General features: G+C 40.7%; 1 pseudogene; it reads right to left on the bottom strand.

The window, feature by feature from the left end:
• Positions 1-23,089, bottom strand: part of LOC111482023 — an 85,214-nt pseudogene that overhangs the window by 61,779 nt on the left and 346 nt on the right.

The raw sequence follows: 23,089 nt of genomic DNA, 5'->3' as shown, positions 1-23,089 counted from the left end.
GAGGGAAGGATTGATTCACAGGTCTGGCTGCCCGGTATCGATTCATCTTTAGTAGCAAAAGCTCTTCCTTCTTCTTTCTTATCTTTCTTCTTCCATGTCTTCCTTCTTTCTCTGACATTCAAGCTTTTTCTATTTTCTTTGTTTACCAACGCTTTTATACGCTCTTATTAATATTAAGCCAAGTCAGTCCTTTTGTAGCCTAGTAAGAAGTAGTGATAGGCTCATTCTAAGTGGTAGTAGCATATGAGATAGTGGAACTAGCAGTCTCAGTCTTTGTTCAAGTTCAAATAGGCCCAGTCTTTGCTCGAGTCCAATCCCTTGTTGTCATAGATCGGAGGAATGCCCTTCTTTCCTTTAGTTTGCCCTTTTAGTGGAGTAAGCCAAAGCGAGTCTTGCTGGTCTGTCAAGTGCCATCTGCAGAACTTCTCTAACGAGGAAAAGGATCAATGACCTTGAAGGAATTGAATGAGGAGCCGTATGAGGATCTCATGCACGGTTCTGTCAAGTGGCAGGCATTAAGGGTGACTTATCTGTCAGCTTTTTCAATATCACACCCTGAACCAAACTCTGTCTTACGTAAAGTTGCTAGAGTACGATTAACCTCTGGATTTGAAATCACTGCTTATATACCTGGTATTGCCCATAATGAACAAGAACATTCTGTAGTCTTAGTAAGAGGGCGAAGGGTTAAGGAGGTTTTACCCGGTGTGAGATATCACATTGGTCGAGGGACCCTAGATGCTGTCGAAGTAAAGAAAGGATCGTCAACAAGGGCGTTCTAGTGTGTTGTAGATTCTTATCCAAGACTTGTATCTTTTGATGATGCCATGTGAATCGCTAGAAAGATTGAAAGAATATATAGCTAACCCAATAACGAAAGTTTACTAAGGGGACTGGAGCAGGCTACCGTGAGACAAAAGATCTTCTTTCTAAAGGGATTCGATTTAGAACTATTAGATAAGGTCCAATATTGGAAGAATTTCAGAGGTTTTCCTTTACTTTGTCCGGGTCCACAAAGAATGAGAAATGCCTCGACTTAGAATAGGTCCGAGTCCACTAGCAATGATTCGAAGCACCTCTTTTGACACTATTTCGGAAACCCATGGACTCAATCGTATGGATACGTAAAATAAAGAAAGGATTTCCAATCCTAGCAGTGAAGGGAGGGAAACAGATACTCAATTTCAAGTGAGTAAACAGAATTCCATACTCGATCTCATAGATACATATAGAATTCAGTGGAAAGTAGTATGTACGGCTTGGAGGGAGGTCTTTCATATCTTTCGAGATCTAGAAAAGCCAAAATCAATGATTTTCTTAGCCCTTATAAAAGAAAGGAAAACAACTGATTCTTGAGAACCCCTTGCACGCTCATCTTAGGTCGAGGTACTGCAGAAGAAAAAATGGCTAAATCAGACAGAGCCAACTTCTCGTAATCGATTAGTTAACATCTTGGTTAACCTTATTCAGACAGAAACAAATCATTGGCTTATCTCTCTATCAAGCCATGAAAAAGACTCAACAAAAGACAGAAAGAAATCCACTCACTATTTTACTTCAAGCAATATGCAGAGTCACTCCCGATATAGCAGTAAAAGCAAGACGTGTAGACGGATCGACTGATCAAGTTCCCGTTGAAATAGGATCTACACAAGGAAAAACACTTGCCATTCATTGGTTCTTAGGGGCATCCCAAAAACTTCCGGGTCGAAATATGGCTTTCAAATTCAGTTACAAATTAGTGTAATGAGGTAGAAAGAGACGGATAAGGTGGGAATGGATGTAGTTGAGTTGGAGTTTTTTCCTTTTTCAGTCTGACAGTATGGAAATTGAATTGCCACGATTCCGGCTACCTGTCATTGTGGGAATCTCAAGTCATCTCTCTGAGGCAGATCAAATCTTTCCTAGCCTCTTCCTGTTATCCCCTACTCGTTTTCGGGTTGGGTTCAGGGCCCAGGCACCCTTCTCCTCTCCTCCTTACCCGTTAATTGTTCTTTTCGAATTTGGTTTTGCTTTGTTGGGGTCTTTCTTAGGCTGTAACTTTAAAGAAGACGATCTAATACGGGAAGTTGATGTTGATGTTGTTGGGTGCCCTTGCGAGGTTCCGGTCCGACCTCTATTTTTTTGGCCTAATTGGAGTGGAAGGAGTCTTGCTGTGGAGATGGTTTACACTGAACTTGAGATGGTAGGTTTGGGAGTGGAACTTTGTTTACATTCCCCGTAAAAGAGTCAGTGTTGAATGGTTTTATCCCCCCTGAGGCCCATCCTCCCCTCGTTGGTTGACTGGACATCTTCAGTATCCCCCTCATTCTCACTCTAATAAAAAGGCTGGGAATGACCAGAGGTGTATGGACGTTTACTCTGTCTACCTTTTTAACCGAAGGCATACATGGAGTTGGAACTGTTTTATCTAATACTAGTATGCGCAGCAAGTACTTCTGCCTCATACTGTTCCTTCACGGTAGGTATGCTTGGCCCCTTGTTAGATTGCCTTTTTCTATCCTTAATGTAATGGTCTGAGACATCAAGTCGCATCGGCTGCCTTCTCTTTGATTGATAATAAGGGAGAAAAGGTTTTAATGCACCTAGGGCGTCTAAGTGCCCCTTTTTTTAGGGGAGCCGTTCCGTGTGGTAGAGGGCGAACAAAGGATAGCGTGCTTATGTTGGAAGCGAGCAAGCAGGTGAATGAATCACCAACCAAACGGGCCACTTGGTAACTAGGAGTGTCTCTTCATCTTCATAGCTGGGATGCTTTGAGCTTCTGGGCCTCAGAAACCAGAATGGAATCTCATGAGCTGAGGGCGAATCCGCTAGCATGTCTCGGTTAAATCTGACCCGATTCTTGCCACTCTCCTACAAACTTGAGTTTGTTTCTTACCTAACCGGTGGCGTACGAGAGGGAGGAGCCTAAATACCCTGCCCCCATACTGGTGTGGACCGCTCTTGCCTTTGGTAATATCTGGTTGCTGGTCTGCTTCACATGGGTCCCCCTTTCTTTTTCATACTTCTGTTATTCGACTGTTGCCGGAGAAAGATATTATGACCTTAATGATGCTTGCATTGAGTATAATATAAATACTCGTGATGAGTCCCCCTTAACTACACTATGCCTTTCTCTTTCTGTTTTGTTTAGTGTCATTTTCTGCTCTCTCACGCTAACGCTAATACTTCATCCTTTTTCCCGCTGTTATCCACTCCTATAAAATGCTAAACAGAGGGCCATCCTCTTTATCCTCATTGGACTCAAGGACATCGATAAGCTACACCAATTAGGCAGTAGATTCGATCGATCTAAATCTACCTAGCTCCCTTCCGAGAAAGAATCCCTTATACAAAAAACATCGAGAAAGATATTATGAGCACCAAGTGGATGCTGCATATCTTTTCTTCTATATTTTTATATAACACACGTTGCCCCCTATGAATTAGTTCCAAGAAAGGGGCCGTTCACGTCTTTTTTTCTCGGTTTTTGTTGTAGTTGCAATAAGTTTCCTGATTTTCGTCGAGATGGGGTGTGAAGCGTCAGTACCTTTTTTATAGTAGCCAAAGGGAACAGCCGGCCGGTGGAAAGTTTAGCCAAAATGTCCAAGACTGAGGGGGAGAACGCTTTCCGAAACAAATCTGTTTTTTTAATCAGCTTGAGCTGGACAAGGAAGGGCGAAGAAGAAAAAAATACCAAGTAATTTACAGAAAGGGAAAGAGAGGGTTTGTGATCGAGTGCCATTGCTCCTACATCTTTTTTTGGTCCGGCCACGAGCATAAATGTTTTATTGAATTTTGGATCTTATTCACTCGCCTTATCTTCTTTAACTTGGCATTCTGTAAGAAAAATGGTGCAACAGTTGACTGACAATGCGGATTTGGAACTGGCAAATGAAAGAGAAACCCGAGAGGGTCTTTTCTATCTTTTTTCTGAAGTGGAGAATCACCAATTTCTTATTTGTTCGGATTTGATTGTGTTCACAAGGGGAAAGGAGAAAAAACCCAAAAATAGAAGCAGAAGAGGAAATACTGGTAAATGGTTGGTAGATTCGCAGCAAAGTCCGCTTATAGTTCCTTTTGGCACAACAGGGTAAGTAGTCAACTCTAACAAACCAACAAAAAGACTCAAGCATTCAGATAACAACAAAGACACTGGCCGTCCAAGCATCAAAAGAGGGGACTGGGGATTGGTCCCTGGTGATACAGTGAAAATCGAACCATCAACAACTCGGAAAGCATCAATCCCAATAACCCTGAAATTGCGATCAACTACCTTGCCCACAAGGCATCCACCATGGTAGTGCCATATAGTACTCAGTGCAGGCAAAACTCTCCCATTAGCCGATCATTTGATTGATCAACGGGCAATGCAGGCCCTACCTATCTTCAATCTTGGCCCCCAAACAAACCATTCCCTGAATTGGAAATCTTCCATGGAACGACTCCTCAGTACATCACCGATCTTGCAGGTGCCATTCACACACCGCTTCACATACATCACCCGAATTACTAAAGTAGTTGAACCGTACAACTGGGTTAACCCTGACATCTGTAGATGGCAACCGGAGTGAACAGAGAGTGGCCCAGTAATCTTCTCCATCAGGGTAGCCACAGTGAGATAGAGTGGTGAAGCTAGGTTCCGAATGAAAAGAGAGCGAGCCGGGGAGACAAAAGGTATGACAGTGGAAGTTGCTTCAAGGTAAGCCCCTGTCCCTGAATTGGTTATGCCCACGACTTGTATCAGAGAGTGCTCCAATGGCATGGGGGGCACAATTGAGATGCCATTTTGGGGGTTCTCATAGAGGAACTGTCCAACATAAGGCAAGTGATGAGACAGAGGAATTCCCCACAATGAGAGGGACGACCTCGGTCTAATGCCACTCAGAAGTGGAAGCTGTGGGCTTCCGAGAGCCCCAGCACAGATGTGATCCTCTCCCTTTGCACCATTGCATGGCCCTCTTTCTTTGGTCGCGAAAAACAACCCCAATTGCCGATTGCTTCGATCTGCGAAGAAGAGGCTAAAAGAATTCTTTCAACACTTGCATAGCTTGCATAGACTGCACTTTCATATTCAAAGCTTTTGCATAGCTGAGGAGATCAGCAACACTGAGTCTACGACCAAAACTCTCGAATGTCGAACCACCAACCTTGGTACCCACTGAATGATCCAAAGTCAAACCATTATAGGGATCAACACCAGCTTACAATAGCCCGTCTCTGACTACCGATTGACAATTCTCGAGCTCCGGCCTAACCTAATATAGCCCTCTCAACCCACTCATAGGACTGGTTCACCACTCGGAGGTCCCAATTCACCCTTGACCTGACCTTCTGTAGAATTATTGATCGACTCGACTATAGAACCCGGCATTGATAGCACTACTGCCATCAAGAACCCAGCCTTGGGCATTAGGGATGCCGTCTTTGGAGGTTCAGGCTTGCGCCAAGGAGTCAAAAGCACCTCCATGAGAGTGGTGAGGAAGACTGATTGGGTCATCAGATTAGGCTTTGTGTACGGAACACCGCCCCTTTCAAGCACCAGAACCCGCTCATACTCAGATAGCGTTGCTGCCAGCAGCCGGCGGCCTCCTCTAGTCCTCTAGTCCTCTGATGGAAAATCAATAAGTGGCGTTGAAGACAAAACCGAAATAACTCGGACCTGTAAACAGAAGAAAGATTGATCAAAACCAGTTCAGTTAAAGGATTGAAAGAAAGAAGACATTAAAGAATTAGAGAAAGAATCAGAGGGTTATAGAATGATTACTTTGTTGAGACTGTGCTCTGGCCAAGGAAATGAGAGTGAAGATCCTAAAGAGAGGGGTGGAAAATGAACTCAATCAAAGAAAAAGATGCCTGAGGACTGACAATGGTGGAGAATACATGTTGCAAGAGTTTGATGATTCAAGTCTGTCATCCGTTTAGCTGCTCACACAACACACTCCACAGCAAAATGGAGTTGCAGAAAGAAGGGCGAAACTTGTCGAAGAATGATGCGCATGCGAAGAACGTACAACTGCAGTTTTCAAAAGGAAGGAAACCCCAAGCTAAATTAGCTTTTCGTTTCCAACATTGAAAAATCTTTGGCTACGTCTGCTATGTGTTATGAGCAGTTACGGACGAAGCTGGAAAAGAAGATGGGCGGGCTAGTTGGTGCATCTTTGTCGGCTATGATCAGCGTACATTGAGGTGCATTGATCCGACTACAAAATCTGTATCTCCACATGTCGTTTTCGATGAGGCATCATCATGGTGGTCCTCTAAAAATGTAGTACTGCCGTATTTCGAGATGCTAGACTTCTGTATGCGGGCACAAGCACCTGAGCAACAAGAGCCTGATGTTGTGAGTCACTTTGGATCTGAGTCAAAAAAGCTACACGAAGCCCTCTTGTCAAAGAAAAAAAAGGCCAAGGCCCCCGACCCGTTAACAAAGAGTGATGCATGTCTAGAAGAGAGCAATAAGATATTCAAGAGGATCCCTACTGAAGGCACTGTGCTTGATAGCCGACTTAGATGATCGACAAGGAAGGATCAGGAAGCCTAATCAATCCCAAGTATAGAGAAGCCAGCTATGTGGAAACTGTGACACTTTCATAGTCTTGTGCCTCTCCAGAAAGTGGAAGAGCCAAGCTCATTTGAAGAAGCGGCTGGCCTGAAAGAGTGGGGCGATGAAAGAGTGGGGCGATGAAAGAGGAGATTTCTGCTTGAACACCTTAAATCATAATGAGACATGGGAACTTGTCCCATTACCAGAAAGAGGGAGTGAAGCCAATCGAATTGTCTCGTTCCAGGTAGTCAGAGTATGATAGGTTAAACGCAAGAGTGACGGCTCCATTTTGATCTCGTTGGCGCGATTGGTTGCTCGGGGCTTCTCACATCTCACAATGGATGGGGTGGGATTGATTATGAAGAAAGATTTGCTCCTGTGGAGAAGTTTACATCTATTAGAATTGTCGCTGCTATGGTCGCTCATTTGGATTTTTCATGAGATCAGATGGGGATGTCAAAAAAGCATTTTGAAATGTGAACTCTAGGATTTATATATATGGTACAACCTCCTGGCCAGGTTTTTAGGTTCTTGGGCATGAAGATCAGGTTTGCAAGTTAAGAAAGAAAGTCTTTCTTTATATGACTTGAAACTTTCTTCCCGACAGTGGTACGGTACCTTAAGTTTCATCAAGCTATTAGCGATATGGGATTTCGTTCGACGATCATTGTATTGAAACTTGAATAATCGATGGTGAGATTAGATTATTGTCAAACTATGATTATGATATCCTTATTGCTGGAAATTTCTTGTTTGCCATAAATCAAACTCTAAATTGGGGCTAGGTGATGAAGTTGATTCTGTGTTTGGAAATAGCGAGTGGCTGTGTTATCTGCCCGGACAACAAGTCAAGGTAAGCTTCCCTCCCTCTTACCTGCTGACTAGCCACGTTACTAAGAACCTAGGAACTGCTGATTGATTTTAAGCCACAACTCTTTCTTATAGTTGGCAAGGCTTTTTCAGGGACTAGCCCACTTCCCATTACTCAACGAAGGCTTCCCATTGTCCGGTTCTTTCTGGAATGAGGGATCGTTTTAGATCGTACCCGAGCTGCCCACTCCCAACCTTCACTCAGTCGTCAGGCTGCATTTGAACTACAGTGGCTGAAATCCGAGTCTGGGTCCCGGGCTGGCTGCATCAGGGAGGGATAGAAGCAATGGATTGAGTGTATGGATTCAATTTCTTCTCGTCCTGGGGATCATCTCTCCTAATCTTGATCTAGCCGGTGCCCTCGGAATGATCTCGAGCTACTTACTCCCTCTCCTCTTCTCGTGGAGCTACTTCCTCTCGCTGCTTCGTTCCTCTCCGTCAATTCATCCGTTTAAGGCGAGAGCGAAAGCCTATGCAGTCTTTCATCTGTATTCAAAGGGGACAGACTTGCCGAAAACCAACTAAACTCCTTGTTCGGTTCAAATAGGCTGCCTGATGACCTACATTTGTTTTTGATACGTACATGGATGGAATGGATGCATTTTCTGCCTCTGATTGGTCCTTCTCAAGCACACAACTCCTAATATCAATATCTTAGGGCTAGGGATGCGATACGGGGAACCTCTTAGTACAGGGCAAGAGGAATGCATGCTATTTCCATTTCTTCACATCCTACCCAACCCAGCTATGTTGTCTCGTAGATAGCAAGGTCAGTTGATTGTTGCTCATGACAAGGCAAGGAAATTCCTCCCGCACTTTGTTCTCGGACTAGTCCTGGTAGAATTCCCCATAGTCCGGGTGGATACTCATTCTAAATCACATGGGAGCTTCAGTAGTCAGGTTATCGGCCATCTCGATACTCAAAAGATTACGAGACTTTTGCCCCCACTCGAATTTCCCCGTCTCCACCGAAAACTGTGCAAGGGAAGCGTCCGGGTTCCCTTGATGAGGCAGACGAAGTGCGGGTGTGCATCTGATGGATGATTTGGTTCAACTTGCTAGCCTAACCACGTCTCGAGTTTTGATGAGTCTCAGAAAAAAAACCGATGAAAGATGCGGGTACATTAGAGATTTGAAGGTCTCCGTTTTCCATTTGATAGCGTTTATTAAGATTAGGTCAACTCGAGATAGCAAGAATATACAGGATTAATATGGACAACTTTTCTCCTTACACGGGAAGCCACCACGAGAAAGAAACCTTCCGCCCCATATTGATTATGAATCCCTATTCATGTATCTACTCTATTTCCGCCAATTTCCCGTATCATGTCGAGAGTGGGACTTGAAAATTACAAATTAAACAAAATGAGAGAATTGGAGATATGTAAATAAGATTTAAATATTTTAATTATGAATAGGGATTCATAATCAATATGTGCCGAAAAAGTGAACTAGCGTGGTCCAGCGAAAAAACATAAGTCGTCCCTCTCGAATTGATTCATGAGAGTGGGACTTGAAAAGAGGATGGGAGAGAGGGGAACTCAAACAAGTAATAGAAGAGAGGAGAGAGCCTGAAAAAAGTCCTACTGTGTTGTTTCTATAAACAAATTGTGTGAATTTTATTAGCGGCAACTATCCTGCATGAGACTTTTTCTTCACTGTACTTCCGCCTCCGTTTTTTACAGCAGCATTCCTTTCAAAACACCATAGTCAGAGTTAGTGCTCATTGACCCCCTTTTTTTTGTTCGAAGTCAATGAATTCCTTTCTTATCTTATCCCAATTTGAGTTGGAAAAATAGGGTAAAGATACACTTCTTAACCAAAAAAATAGACAGAAGATAGACAAAATGAATTAATAGTCCGGGAAGGATAGTCTAATTCATCGATAGTCTTTACTGTTTCAATAGGGTAAAGCATCAATTTGAATAAAACAAATCAGGTATAGATAGACTTTTTAATCCTAAAATAGACAGAAGATAGACTTTTATCCCTAAAAATAACTTTTATCCGACATAAGATAGAATTTGTGAATTAATGGTCATAATAGAGGAAAAAGGGTGAAATTAGTCCCATTTAGCCTCTTTTTCACTCTTTTACCGATCAAATGGACTATTTTATCCGAACAAAAGACAGAGGATAGACTTTTTAATCAAAAAAATAAGGGAGAGATAGAATGAATTTCTTGTTGGTCGGTCTGTCAGAGTTCCAGAAGGAAAAGGTGAAAGAAGGAGCTCAGCAATGAATGAGACAGAGTTGCAGAGGTTCAGAGGTTCCGCGGAGAATGAAGAAATAGGTTCCGGTGAAGGTGAAGTAGCTCATGAATTGACTCTCCTGCTCCGGATCATACATAATAGCTTTAGAGTGAAAAAAGGTCATATCGGTTCAGGTTCAGTAGCTAATTCATTTATTCAAAGACGGTAAACTCTCATTCCATTCATCTTTCGGCTTTCCTCTCCCTTAAAACACTGTTTACGATCATGAATCTTGCTTTCGTCTCCCTGATTTCATGAATTGAAAGAAGAAATAGGTTCAGAAGAAGAAATATGTTCAGGATAATTCATGTTTCATTTTCTTCTTCTTTAGCCCTTCTTGTTTAGTCTCATTCTTCTTTTGTTTCATCTTGTCTTTCGTTCATGTCTTTCCTTTTCTTCTTTAACTGTAAACTCTCACTCTCTCATTAAGCTTTCGTTCCGGTCAGGTAATAAAGTCAAAGGTTCCGTAGTCCTCGACCCATAATAGATGTAGGAGTATTTATTCAATCACATAGTTTGGGCTCCTAGAATATGGCGCCTTTGGAGCTCTTCCTCCCGATGAATTCCCGGAGGCGGCTGGGCTTAAGCCAAGACTCTTTTTTTCTGCTTTCTTCTCTTAGTCTGGTGAATGAATTTCTTCTTGGTACTCGTTGAAGAATCTAGTGCTTTACATTCACTCCAAAAGCTCTATCAATGAATTCAAAAGAAAAAGGTGTCGATAGACAATAAACCAAGGAGCGAAAGCCACTCAGTTGATCGCTAAATCTCTAGTTCATGAGAAGGATTTGCTGTGGTCAATCAATGCTTAAAAGAATTCCAAAATCTTTCTGTTCTTACTGCATAACCAAGAGTCCAATCTACTATGGAGATCTTTCTGTCTGATGTTGCAAAGTGAAATATTGAAAATATAATTGGCTTAAATGAAGGTAAAATGCCAATGAAGTACCTGGGATTGCCAGTCTCTCAGTTAGTGATTGTTTGCCTCTACTCTAATTGAGAGAATCAAAGCTAGAGTATATAGATGGACTGTAAAAGCCCTATAATATGCTATACAACATGTTTAGGGTGCCCTCCTTAGCATGAAAGTGTTTACTTGAGTACTGTGTTCATAATGCCAGTGCAGGTTTTGATTTGAAGACAATTGAGAAGAAGACAGAAGGTTCTTATGGTCAGGTCCTAATATGGTTCAAAGGGAATGTAGCTTGGCCCTTTACCTATTTATTTGAAATGAAAAGAAGGTGCTTCATTGGTGCACCTATTTAGGATATACATAGAATGCTTCTAAAAAATAGGAGCATTTTGTTGGTGTATTAAACCCACCAAATAATGGTAGCTGGGTTTGTAGGAAAGTTTGACAAGTGTTGAGAGAGTTGGGGTTTGTAGGAAAGTTTGACAAGTGTTGAGAGAGTTGGCTATAAGAGATATTATACATGATGTTGGTAATGGAACCAATACATCTCTCTGGTATGACTCTTGGCTGCCTATCGGTTCAATAGTGGAAAGGTATGTATGGTGAGCAGATCATAGGGGAGTCTGGTCTTCCCAAAAATGTCAAAGTGAAAAAGTAGCAGACAGACTTTCTAATTCATAATTCCAGATGGTCCCCCCTTGCAGCTGCAAATCAAGATCGGCAAGAAATGGGGGAGTGTATCAGAGCCATAAGGCCCTTGAGCAGTGAGCAAGAAGACAGAGTTATATGGATGCGGGATCACCCTGTTTTCTCTAAAAGGCGCCTTGAGGTTAATCAAACATAAACAAGCTACTATGCCTTGGTGTAAACTGGAGAGATTTTAAAGAAGGAACTCATTCGTTGACTGATTCCAACCCTTTACCAGAATCAAAATGAGGAGCGGTATGGTTTCAGAAAAGGTAGTCATTATACAGATATCCTGTAACGAATTGCACGATTCACTGCGATTACCTATTCCCAATCACACAGGAATGCTCGCTTGTCCGCCTACCAATGATGCCTTTTCACTTGACGACAATTGCTCCGCCGCATCAAAGAATTCTTCTGACACACGATTATCTTCTACATAGGTGTAGATCTAATATTTAACAACTCTATCATTTCATAGATATTATGAAAACTTCTATCTATCTCTGAGATAGGGATTTATTTGGTCCCAAAAAAGATATCCTAAGAATAATGGAGGAAGGAATTGTGGAATGAGATTGACTACAAGATGTTGATGCATCACCTGTGAAGGGCTTAGCTGAGCAACTTGTATGAACAACTCGTGTCAGTCTCAAATCTAGCAGCAATTCATTCAGAGGGAAGATGCTATCAGTTCCAGGAAGGAAGGGTATGAGGAGAGAAGACTTTACTCCTTATCATAGGCTTGCTATGATGGACTCTTATTTTGACCCCTAACGAACTAAGAGTCAGATTATTAGGAATAATAGATCTTGAATTTACAGGCTCCTGTTGGCGCGCTGGGAAGTCTGTTGATTAAGCTCATTTTGAGAATAATCTTTTTTTCTATTTGATTTGGCTTGAAAGTCAAAGTCAGTGTAAGATAAACATAATAGAACTATGTTTTTTATTGTCTTGTATTTTCCATTGATTAAAAGGAACACACACTAAGTGACTGATGGAATAATAAGACTAAACTAATTGACTAGCTCTTTTAATACTTCACCGATTCCACTAAGACTGGGAATCCGTGACTTGAGGTCTTCCAGAAGAACTCGAAGATGGAAATTCCTAGGGATAATGATTTTGAGGGGGGGGTGGGTCCGCTAGTCGCTATTACACTGCGATCCTTAAGGAAATTTCAGCATTAAATGGCTTCGTTCGTTAGCTTTTCGTTATTCAATTCATTATAGAATCTGGTCTGGCTGCGCTGGTATAACAATCCCTTCTAGCCGCCGTCGTCAGTGTAGTTCATTCATTAATTTGATTTTTGGTCAAAGGTCGAGCCCGCCATTTCCAACTGCTATACCCGAGTAGGAACGAGTGCCTACATAACCTACTCAAGATAAAAAATGAGATCTTCTAAGGTTGGTTATAGTAATGATGGAAATAGTATTGGTATCAGACCCAATGTAGTTCTACCGAATTTCGTTTAGAGGTCCATTTGCTCAGTTCCTAAAAAAAAAAGTAGATCTGAGGCAGGTTCTCTCTTCCAGCTCTATGGATACCTTAAATAGTGTTGCAAACATGATAGTCAAGTATAGTGAGCAAGAAGAAAGAAATGTGGTTGCCCTGCTTTTAGCAAAATCAAGAATCTAACTATACGCTTCACTTTCTATGAGTTAATATAGTTGAATACCAGGGTAGCATATACTCATAAAAGAATACTACTTGATAACACCCATGACTTTAACATGAATGAATATGACTAAACATCAATCTATAAGTCTTATTTATCTGGTGACTAAAATGTTCTATTTTTTTCCTTAAGGAATCAATCATAGGAAGGGTCATAAGCATGGAAAGCTGCTAGAAAGTCGCTTTTGAGAACATCCCTGCAATACAATTCTAACCAAGTTTTATTGGAAACGATTTTAGAAGTGGATTCTCTCACCGGACGGGCAGACCTCTCAAGATCCGGTAAAGAAAGTTGGCTTGAGACTGGATTAAATCCTTTATATATTCTATTCATTCTCATTTCTCATTGGGATATCAATCAAATTCCTTCGATCTTACAGAATCCGCTGCACTATTAACTATTAGGTTAACTTGAATCTGGATAAATTGACTTCTTTCTCAAATTGAAATAAAGGAAGAGGTGATTTGGAGTAGAATGAATTCCTCCCCGAGCAGTGACATATCCTAGAAAGAGGGCTTTTACCGGTCGTTAAGATAGAGTCGGTGTCGGTAGCGGTTCTTGCAGGATCAACAACGAGAAGTTTTCCTCCGCTGTACTTCAAGGAGATGTGATCTTTCTGACTCATATCTTGTTGGTTTAGTAAGCCTTTATGATTATTCAAAGTAATGGATAGAAAGAAACCCCCTCCTTTTTCTTGTTCTTTGTGTTAAGATAGGAATGGGAGTTGTTTGAATGGATTCCTCCTTGTCGAATCAGCCAAGTCAATAGCCTTTCTGCGGGATTGCCTTGTTGATGCAAGGAATAAAAGGAAGCTTTCTTTGATGCCAAGAAGAAGTGGAGGAATAACTGCAGCGAAATCATCTGTAGCATATTTCTTCAGGGGCCCGCTCTCAAAGGTAAAGATTATTTGTCAAGGGCAAAGAAATCTCCTCCTTCTTCAGGCGAGATCAAATAGAGGAATCCTTTCGTCGCCCGACTAGAATAAAACGCTTGTGTCATATTATTATGATTTATATAACATAGAAAGCAAAATCAAGCAATTTGATACATTTTTCTCTTCATTCTGTATTAGATATCTAATCTAATATGAGTCACCTTTTATTGGTTCTTCTTCTATTATTCTTATTATTCTATTACGTTTTAGTTTATATAATTTATACTTTACAGTCGGAACTTTTCGTCTCTATCTTCTTTTTCTTTCAGTTCATCCTATTTAAGTTTGTTAATTAGACCCACATAAGTCTGTTATTTCTTTATTTAGGTTGAGTATTAACCAAAAGATGATTATGATCATAGACTAGATCTCTTTTTCTATCCATTTTGATTCTAAGATTGATATTCATATCTTTTTTCAAACTAATTTGCTTTTTTTCTATCAACCAAGAAATTACGCGTATATGTAATTACTTCACTCTGGTTGAGTTCATTGTATTTTGATTGATACCACTCACGACTTACTAAGTCTTTAGCTAGACCTTTGTGTTTAAGTAGAAAAGTATATCATCATTTTGACTCACTAATAGATAGGATTTAGGTGCTAAGAAGTAACCAGTCTCTACTTTATACTCATTCATTTTCCCAATTTAGTCGATGAAAGCTCTTCTTCAAGTATTGGACTTACTGGAACAGCTGAGTCAGTATAGTAATAGTATTCAGTAATAGTTTTCTCTGAAAAATGTACTTGTGGATATGAATAAACTGTAATAGCAGCCGACATTTGAACAGCTAATTCTAGGTGGATTCCAGTCAATGTCGTTAACATCAATAGTCTTTATCTTATAAGTCAAAAGTAATGATCGCCCAGATTCTTAATATTGAAGAAAGATTGACTCTTTATCAATTCTTCAAATCTCTCTCTAGTGCGTATATCTTATCTCAGTTACTCTACTTTCTAGATTAATACCTAATCTCCCATATAGTATAGTGCGTTCATAAGAAGAAGAATTCTATATAAGACAAAGCTTCTTCACCTTTCTTCTTAGATTGATTAGATTTTTATCTACTTGTAGTGATGAGATACATTTTGAGAAAAGGACTAGAACACTTTTCAAATCAGAATCTCTGGTATAACCTTGTAACCCAAGTTTTTTTGCATACTGAACCTCTTTGCTATAATAGATCCCCACAAATTCGCCTGTTGGGAATAGTCAACTTCCACCCCCTTTATTCTTTTATTCTTTGTCTCGAGAGGGAGATAAGAAAGATATGACTGACAGAGCCAAAGCTTCATGCTCACTTATTAACTAGATTCCAAAGCATGACAAACCTAAATGCCATTAACTGAATGCGTACTTCATGCGAAGCAAGCTTGAATTTAGTTCACGTTTTCCCAGTTTCTGATTTCCGAGCATTGCGCTTAGTCAGTGTCCAGCTTGCAGATGATTCAGCTACTTTGCCTTCTTACTAAAAAGAAAAAAAGAAAGAACTCCTTCCTTACTCACCTCTCCTACTCCTACCTTCGTACTACAAACCAGCCTTCTACTCGAACTCTCGTTATCGCTGTCCATATTCGCTTGTCTTTGCTTTCCAGGATTGTGCCATCATATTAGCCCCCACATGTTTGCCTTCCTTTCACTCTGGCATATAGCCTGTCTTGTAATTCTTATTTGGCTGATTAAGATCACTCCACCATTGGTTGTTCTTAATCTAAATCCCCTAGGTAGGAATGCTCTTGGTCTTGAGAAAACCATATCAGGATCAATTGTTGCTATCACTCCTTATGCTTCCGCGTCCCGTACCCCAACCACTTAACCTTAACTAATAGATGCTAGTTGTTGGTGGAACTGCTGCTTGGATTATCTAAGAATAGAATGATGGCTGGAGACAGAGAGGTGACGGGGCTTATCATGCTGGGTAAAATGAAGAGTTGAGTCTTCTCCTCACCCGTGAGCCTGATGAGTCGACCAATTTCTCCACCCCCTTTCCTTCTCTTTACTCTGACTATTTTTTGATAGGGGAGACAGCCCACACTAAACACCAAGCCAATTTCACCTAAGAAGATGTGCACTACATTCGATCAATCCAGGAACATGAAACTTATAGTAAATGAGTAAGGTACTACCTATCGTAAGAGCTAAGAGCAAGGCTAGCTTCCATCCCTTGCTTCGTACCTATCTTCCATAATTTCGGCTAACAAAAGTTGTATGACTTGTTGAGGCTCTTGTGCTGAGATTGACTTTGTGTTAAGGGGTTCAGGGTCTTATTCAATATTGTCTTAATGGACACTTTCGATAGGGAGTTTGAAAAAAGGCGCTAAACTGCTTTTCTTTTCATAGTCCCCATTGGTGAATTATCGGTGGTCTCCCCCTCGCTAGTACTACTGGTCTAGGTTTTCATTCTTTCTAGTGTTCCACTATAAACATAGAAATTAACGTTGACTTCCTTTCGAGGAGCGAAAGCAGCTCGACTGAATGAGTGTAACGAAAAGATATGTATTGAAAGTAATACCTATCGTTGATAAACTCATACGTAGCCTCTTTCCGATGGACGTTATCGCAGTCCTATAAGTGGTTGGTTTTCTTCACATCGGATGAATTTCGATTTAGTTAGTCTCTACCTACCTTAATGGAAAGGAATCGAAGAAGAAGAGAATATAAGTGAATGGAAAATGAAGAGAAGACAAATTACCATTTCTTTCGAGCGAAATTGAACTAAGAGGGGGACGGGGCTTAGCCCAGACTGGATCCTTATAATCCTTATAGACTTTACAGAAGGGAAAGCCCATGACCACACACATAAGAGAAGAGTAGACAGTCTGGGTGTTCTTTCCCCTTTCTCTTTGGCTTTTACCGAGTGAAAGAGTGTTTGATCGTTCAGTAGCGCATTCTTCTTCTCCCTTAATTTCTTCTTGAACTATAAAGATAGGTTCACTCTCATTAAGCTTGTCTTGCTGAATTTCTTCTTTCTCTGTAAAGGAGTTAAGCTAATGAATTTCCTCTCCAGTCAGTAAAGGTGATTGAGTATAAGGTTTCGACAATAGAGGTTCGGGTTCAACAATAGCTAATTCATTTATTCTTGTTTCGTCTTTCCTTACTGTTTCGGAGTAGTTAAGAAGGAAGAGAAAAGAAGCCAGCAGTGAGACAAGGATCCGGGGACAGGTGATTGAGTTTCGGAGCTGATTTTTCTTTCATTCATTTCCTCCCCTGTAAAGGAAAAGAATATCTGATTCTTCTTCTTTCTCGTCAGGGTTCCGGGTTCAGTAGCGTCTTCATTAATTTACTCTTTCTTGAAAACAGTTAAAGGATAGGTTCAGCTTTCTTGCCTTCGGCTGGAAAAGCTGCTAATTCCGCATTAATATCCCTTCTAGAACTGTCAAGTCTAATTAATGTGTCATCTCCATTTAAAGACTATTTGTGGGATAGGTTGAGTCTGATTAATGTGTTATCTCCCTTCTTTCTCTACTCTATCTCCGGTGAAGGTTCAGTAGTGCAGTCTCTTTCCTCTCCCTCCCTTCTTTGTTCCGGTTCTGGTTCAGGATTTCATAATGATTTATTTTCTTCCTTGTTTACATTTCAATCAGTTAAATAGATAGGTGAAAGAAAAATTACAAAGAATAGATTCGAGACACACCTACCTTGTTTACTGTTCAATAATAACTCACAAGAATTAAGGAGAAAGAGATGAAAAAGAAGAAATAGGGACAGGTGAAGAAGATTGGGTTCCGGTTCCGGTTTGAGGTTGAATCTGACAGTTCACTCTCATGAATAAGAAAGGAGTATTGCTCTTAGTTTACAGTCTTCTAAAGAAGAAATAGGGACAAGTGAAGGAGAAAGAATATGCTTTACCCAGTCTTTAAAGGTGAGAAGGAAAGAAAACATTCGAGACACACCTTGTTTACAGTTCAAGAAGGTGAAGGAAAAAAGATAGTGAAACTCGAGTTGGATAGGTTTAGGAAAAGGGTTTTGATTGAGTAAGTAGTGATTGATTGAGTTTACCGAGTTTACTGTGAAAGAATAACTCACAATAACGAAACAAGTAGTTCAATCGAATGAATCGAGAGTTGAGTCTGAACTCGAATGAATCTTACTTGAGTTTCGTCTTTCAAAGCTGCTAACTCTTGAATTTCTTCTTTCACTGTAAAAGATAATTCATCTTTAGTTGAGTCTTTGTTTATTGTGTTTGAAGGAATAAATAGGGAATATTGCCAAAGGTGAAGGGAAGGTTAATCAATAAGGTAACAGGTCTGGGAATAGAGTCAAAGGTTTAAGGTTTCGTCTTTCCTTCCTCATTACCGAATGTTGGAATAAATAGGCAATGGAATAGCTTTACCTTGTTCAATCTGGGAGGGAGTTAAAGAGAATGAATCTTATCTTGTCTTGCTTTCGGCTTTCCTTCAGAATTACCTCGTTCAATCAACCATCTATTCTATTTACCTCCTCGTAAACAAAGAAAGTGAAGGAGAGAAGCCTATTTATCGAGTTCCTTCAGTAGTTCAGGCAATGGAATTGCGAGACCGAGTTACATCAGTCGAATTAATCAATCTTTTTCTCTTCCATCTTTGAATTGGATTTGACCTTGTTCAAGAAGAGAAGGTTCAACTTTCGTCTTTCAAAGCTCCTAATGAATTTACTCCCCTCCTGTAAAGAAAGCAGCTAAGGATTGAATGTATTGACTCCCCCTATTGTCAAGGAGAATGCATCTTTCTTGTCTTGCTTTTGTCTCCCTCAAACACAGTAAAGGAGTAAGGAATGTTTCGTCTTGACTTGAAACAAACACTTGAAGGTGAACGAGTGAAGCAGTTACAAAAGGTGAAGGAAAGCAAAGAGAGAGAAGAGACAGACCGGCCATATGTCCTCTTAATTAAAGAAGGTAATAGGTATGTAAATAGGTAAAGCAGCTGCTAATGAATGGACTCTTCTTTACAGTCTTTGTTTGAAGGGAAAAGGTTTGGTGAGGTTGAGTATTGACTTGTTGGAGAGATTCAGGAGAATGCATAGGAAAGGTGCGAAGCCACAAGACCTAGTTTACCTCCTTAATGAAATAATAAGGGATTAGGGAATAGAGTATAAGGAGCGGATCATACAACCTATGTTTACTGCTCAAGAATAGGGAAAGGATCCAGATCAGAGAAAGAATAAAAGACCTAGTTACCAGGTTCAAGCAAGAAAGGATCAGAGAAAGAATCAAAGAAAGACCTAATTACCGGGTTTAAGCAAGAATAAAGAGGAGAGCGAAGCAATGAGAGACCATAAAATAGTTAGTTCAACCCTTCAGTCGTTGAGTAAATGAATTATAGCTGCTTTAACTGATTTACCAGAGAGTCAGTAAAAGAGTGAAAGGAAGAAAGGAGAAAGAGCTGTTCCAGAGGGTATAGGTCAGGTAATATAGGAAAAGAAGAATGAGTAAGTGGTTCCAATGAATAAAAGGAGTATTAATATCTTTTACAGTGAATAAATAAATAGAAGTAATTGAGTTCAGGAGTTTCCCTACTATTTAACGAACCATACATAACTGAATAGAGGAAAAGGTTAAGGTTTTCTCTTTCGTCATTACTTCATGTTCACTCTCATTCATAGTTCAATCAGTCTAATTCATCAATAGGTGAATATCGGTTTCTTTTCTTCTTTCGTTTCGTCTCATTCTTGTTTAGTTTCTTCTTTGTTTGGTTCCGGTTCATCTTTCTTCTTCTTCTTTTCTTTCACACAGTCTCAGATAGTAGTTCTCTTCTTTCTTTTTCTATTTCTTCTCAATTCCGATTCGCCTTCCTCTTCTTTTCCTCTTGTGACTTCTAAATAATCAACTATACAAAAGTCCCTTCATTATCTTACTTTCTCTCTCCCTTGAAATGGCTTCCTCCCCGGCTATGAGTTCTCCTTTTGACTGGTTGACGCTTAGAGCTGAACTACCACCTAGCGCACTAAAGCACCTCATAAGGTTGGATCAACTGAATCCGATAGTAGTTGTCTCTGTCCACTAGAGTGGTGAATGAAAAGCATATTCTCCTATTGCAAGAGTGCCCGCGGAGGCGCTTTCTTAGATGAGAGTGGAGTTCCTTCACCTCCAATTGCTTTCCTCTCAACCTCGAACAACCCCACAGCCTCTCTCTCATGGGCTAACCAATGCGCCCCTACTAATAGCTATCTAATGCAAATATCTCATTTATGAGCTATATTCGCCTGAATTAAAGGCAACTGAGAGCCAAGCAAGCAAACCGTAAGGCCCACTCGACCTATATGGATTCCGAAGAACTATAAAATCAAATGAGTAAGCAGTATACTTTTAGTCTAAAGTTTCAAATATCAATAGTAGTGAATATCTATATTTTCCAATATTCAATTGATCGTATGGAAAGACGCCTACACGAAACCTATATGAAGGAGCAAACAAGCCCCGTACTCTACTTGAATTTGACTAGGCATTGAATCCCATCTCGTTCAATCAATCGGCCCTCCTAGGACTGTTGTTTCAAGAATCTGACCTTAGCAATCCGAAACGTGAGGGGGGAAGCTGACTACACCTTAGCCCTTTGACTTGAGTTTGATTTCTGCAGTGCTCTATGAGCCGATTGCAAGCACATACCTATGGATCTATGTCACCAAAAACCCCCAGCAAGTCTACCTACCAGCACAGATCTTCCCAAGCAACTTCCAACTATGCCAACTAGACATGTATCGAAACCTGGCATATCTCCTTGTTCGCCGCCCCGGAAAGCCTTCCCCACCAACTCTATCTTCACTTCTTTTTCTGATTATGAGGGAAACGGATTAAAACCCATAACTAGGGATCCGCACTCCCACTCCACTTTTCCTTCATCCAAAAGACCTCTCGAAGGAAGAATTTGAATCCTTCCACCATTATCCACAACAGGTTCAACAAGATGAGGCCAAGAAGCTAAAATGAATGAGCATCCTAGGAAGCCCTAGAGAAGGAAAGACGAATTTGATAAGCTAATGTGAGAAGCTAATGTCGTGGATCGCCCTTTACCTTGTAGCAGGAATTAGTTATCTGGGGAATGAGTTTTCGGCAGGAAAGGATGTCGATCCAATATAGGTACAGGTCGCTAATTATCCCTTGGACTAGTTAGCCTGGATGTCCAATAGCAATAAAGCAAAGAGAGAGGGGAAAGCTGCCCAAAACTGCCTATTTAGAAGGTGAAAGCGCCTAACAGTTTTCTACTGAGGCTCTCTTCTCTCCCCTCTTTGAGGTATCGACTTAGCCCGAGGTCAACAAAAGTGAAAAAGCTGGGTTTAACATGGAAAAAGCATCATCCCGCTTCTTCTTCGCCTATGAATAGATTCTCTTTCTCCATAATCGATGGAAGCCACGTAGGAAGGAGGCTCTGAAAGAGCTTTGCGCCTGTGCGTGAAGGAATAGACACTCTAATGCTGAGGAAGAGACTGAAAGACACTTTTCCTTTGGAACGGATACGACTATTAATATCTTAATATAAGTTCTTCTAACTCGAAATAGAAGCAACAAGCTCGCCCTTTTGTTTTGGAAGATTTGGCAATGACAGAGCTACCTAAGCCCATTCTTTCTTCACTTGTGTGACAAATCAAGAAGTTGGTTCAGTGAGGAAAGATATGGAGAATCTTTCTTGTTCCGGAAAAGCAAGGGAGATGTATATCAAGATTGGGTTCGCACTCCGTAACTAATAGAGAATTCCCTTCTCTGATGGATACTTGGCTTAGAGAACAGCTAACGTCCTCAGCTGAAGCAAAGATAAGCTAAGCCTTGGCATAACTATGCCCGAATCACCCTAGTCTATTGGAAAGATCTGCCAGAACCCTCTTCTCCTTCAGACTTGACTACACGTAAAAGCTGTCTCGGCTGAAGCTAACTCTCTTTCATGAGTGCATAGATGGATGATTTCTCACTTATCACAACATGTTGAGGCAACTTCTTAGTTGGCATACCTTGCATACATCAAAAGAAGGACCGCTCCTTTCTCTTTCTTCAGACTTTCAAGTGACATCCATCCCATTCTCGCTAGTGCTACTCTGCCTTCTTTCCTGGCATATCTGCTTTCATGTCGCATATGCGCTACTACTAGTTAGAATAAGCAACTAATAAGGTAGACTATCGCATATCTACTTGAAGTTGGTGGTATACATGAGCATATCAGCTATAGAAGGAAGCCAAATAACTTAGTTAGAATCAATCCCCTTTTTAGGAAAAGAATGGCACTAGACTCAGATAGAGCAAAGCTTGCAATATGAGTGTTTGTTCACAAATGGATCAACAATGATCTCTACGGAGTTTTCCTACACCCGAGCTAAGGGGTTGAATGTCGAAACCAACCATCCCTAGAGTGCGGTGAAAATCCAATATCGATCTGTCTTCCGCTTTATTAATACATTGATAGCCTGATTAGTAGAGGATTCGAACCCCATAGAATGGTATGGCCTAGATGCCTTCTGATCGTCAGATCCAATACACGATCCAATACACGATTTTATCTATGCATTCATTGAATACTAAATCTCACTAAACCTTCTTTCTAAGTATGATAGAGGTGACGAATGGAGAAAGTTTGATCTCTTCCGACGACAAAAGTGATCAATTGTTGGGATTTTCGGGGTTCTCTTATTAGGCAAAGCGGTCGGATAGTGAAAATAGCAAGGAAAAACAAAGCTCTCGCTTCAGTATGGCTAGGTAGCAGCAAGGAAGGTCTCTCTCACATCTACACTTTCGAAGCTCGTGCATAAGAGCTTGAAGTGATTCCATTTCTTTGTTTCGAAGCACCACTTGGTTCTAAAGGAAGGTCCCGGTCTAATCTTATCCTTTCTTTTATTGGTTAATCCATTTTTTGGAAAAAGATTATACTATAACTATAGGATGGGGTCCTCTAAGAAAGAGAAAATTAGCATTGCCTCGTAGTATTGTCCTTATTCTGCCTTATATCACACCTTATCCACTCGTTAAAAGGGGGTCGGGAGTGGAAATAGAGCTCCAACCCAACTACTAAACTACTATTGGTAGACGAGGTTAAATTCCTTCAATCAAGTGAAAGCGGCGGGATAGGCCTTTTGCTTTTGATAACCGATTCTAAGGAAAGGCAAACTAGAACGCATTAGAGATAGCAGGTTCTAGGGAAAAAAACGAATGTTGTTCCATCCCCTTTCATCTTTTGCTAGCTCTTTGTCAAGGTCAAGTTCTCTTCGCTTTTTGCTGCCCTTCCTATTGAAGTGAAGTTCTAATTAGAAAGGCATATATTTCTATGCAAG

Source organism: Cucurbita maxima, unplaced genomic scaffold (genome assembly GCF_002738345.1).
Source record: "Cucurbita maxima cultivar Rimu unplaced genomic scaffold, Cmax_1.0 Cma_Scf00007, whole genome shotgun sequence".
NCBI classification, from domain to species: domain Eukaryota; kingdom Viridiplantae; phylum Streptophyta; class Magnoliopsida; order Cucurbitales; family Cucurbitaceae; genus Cucurbita; species Cucurbita maxima.
Note: the sequence above shows the minus strand (reverse complement) of the source record. Positions and strands in the feature narration are given on the sequence as shown.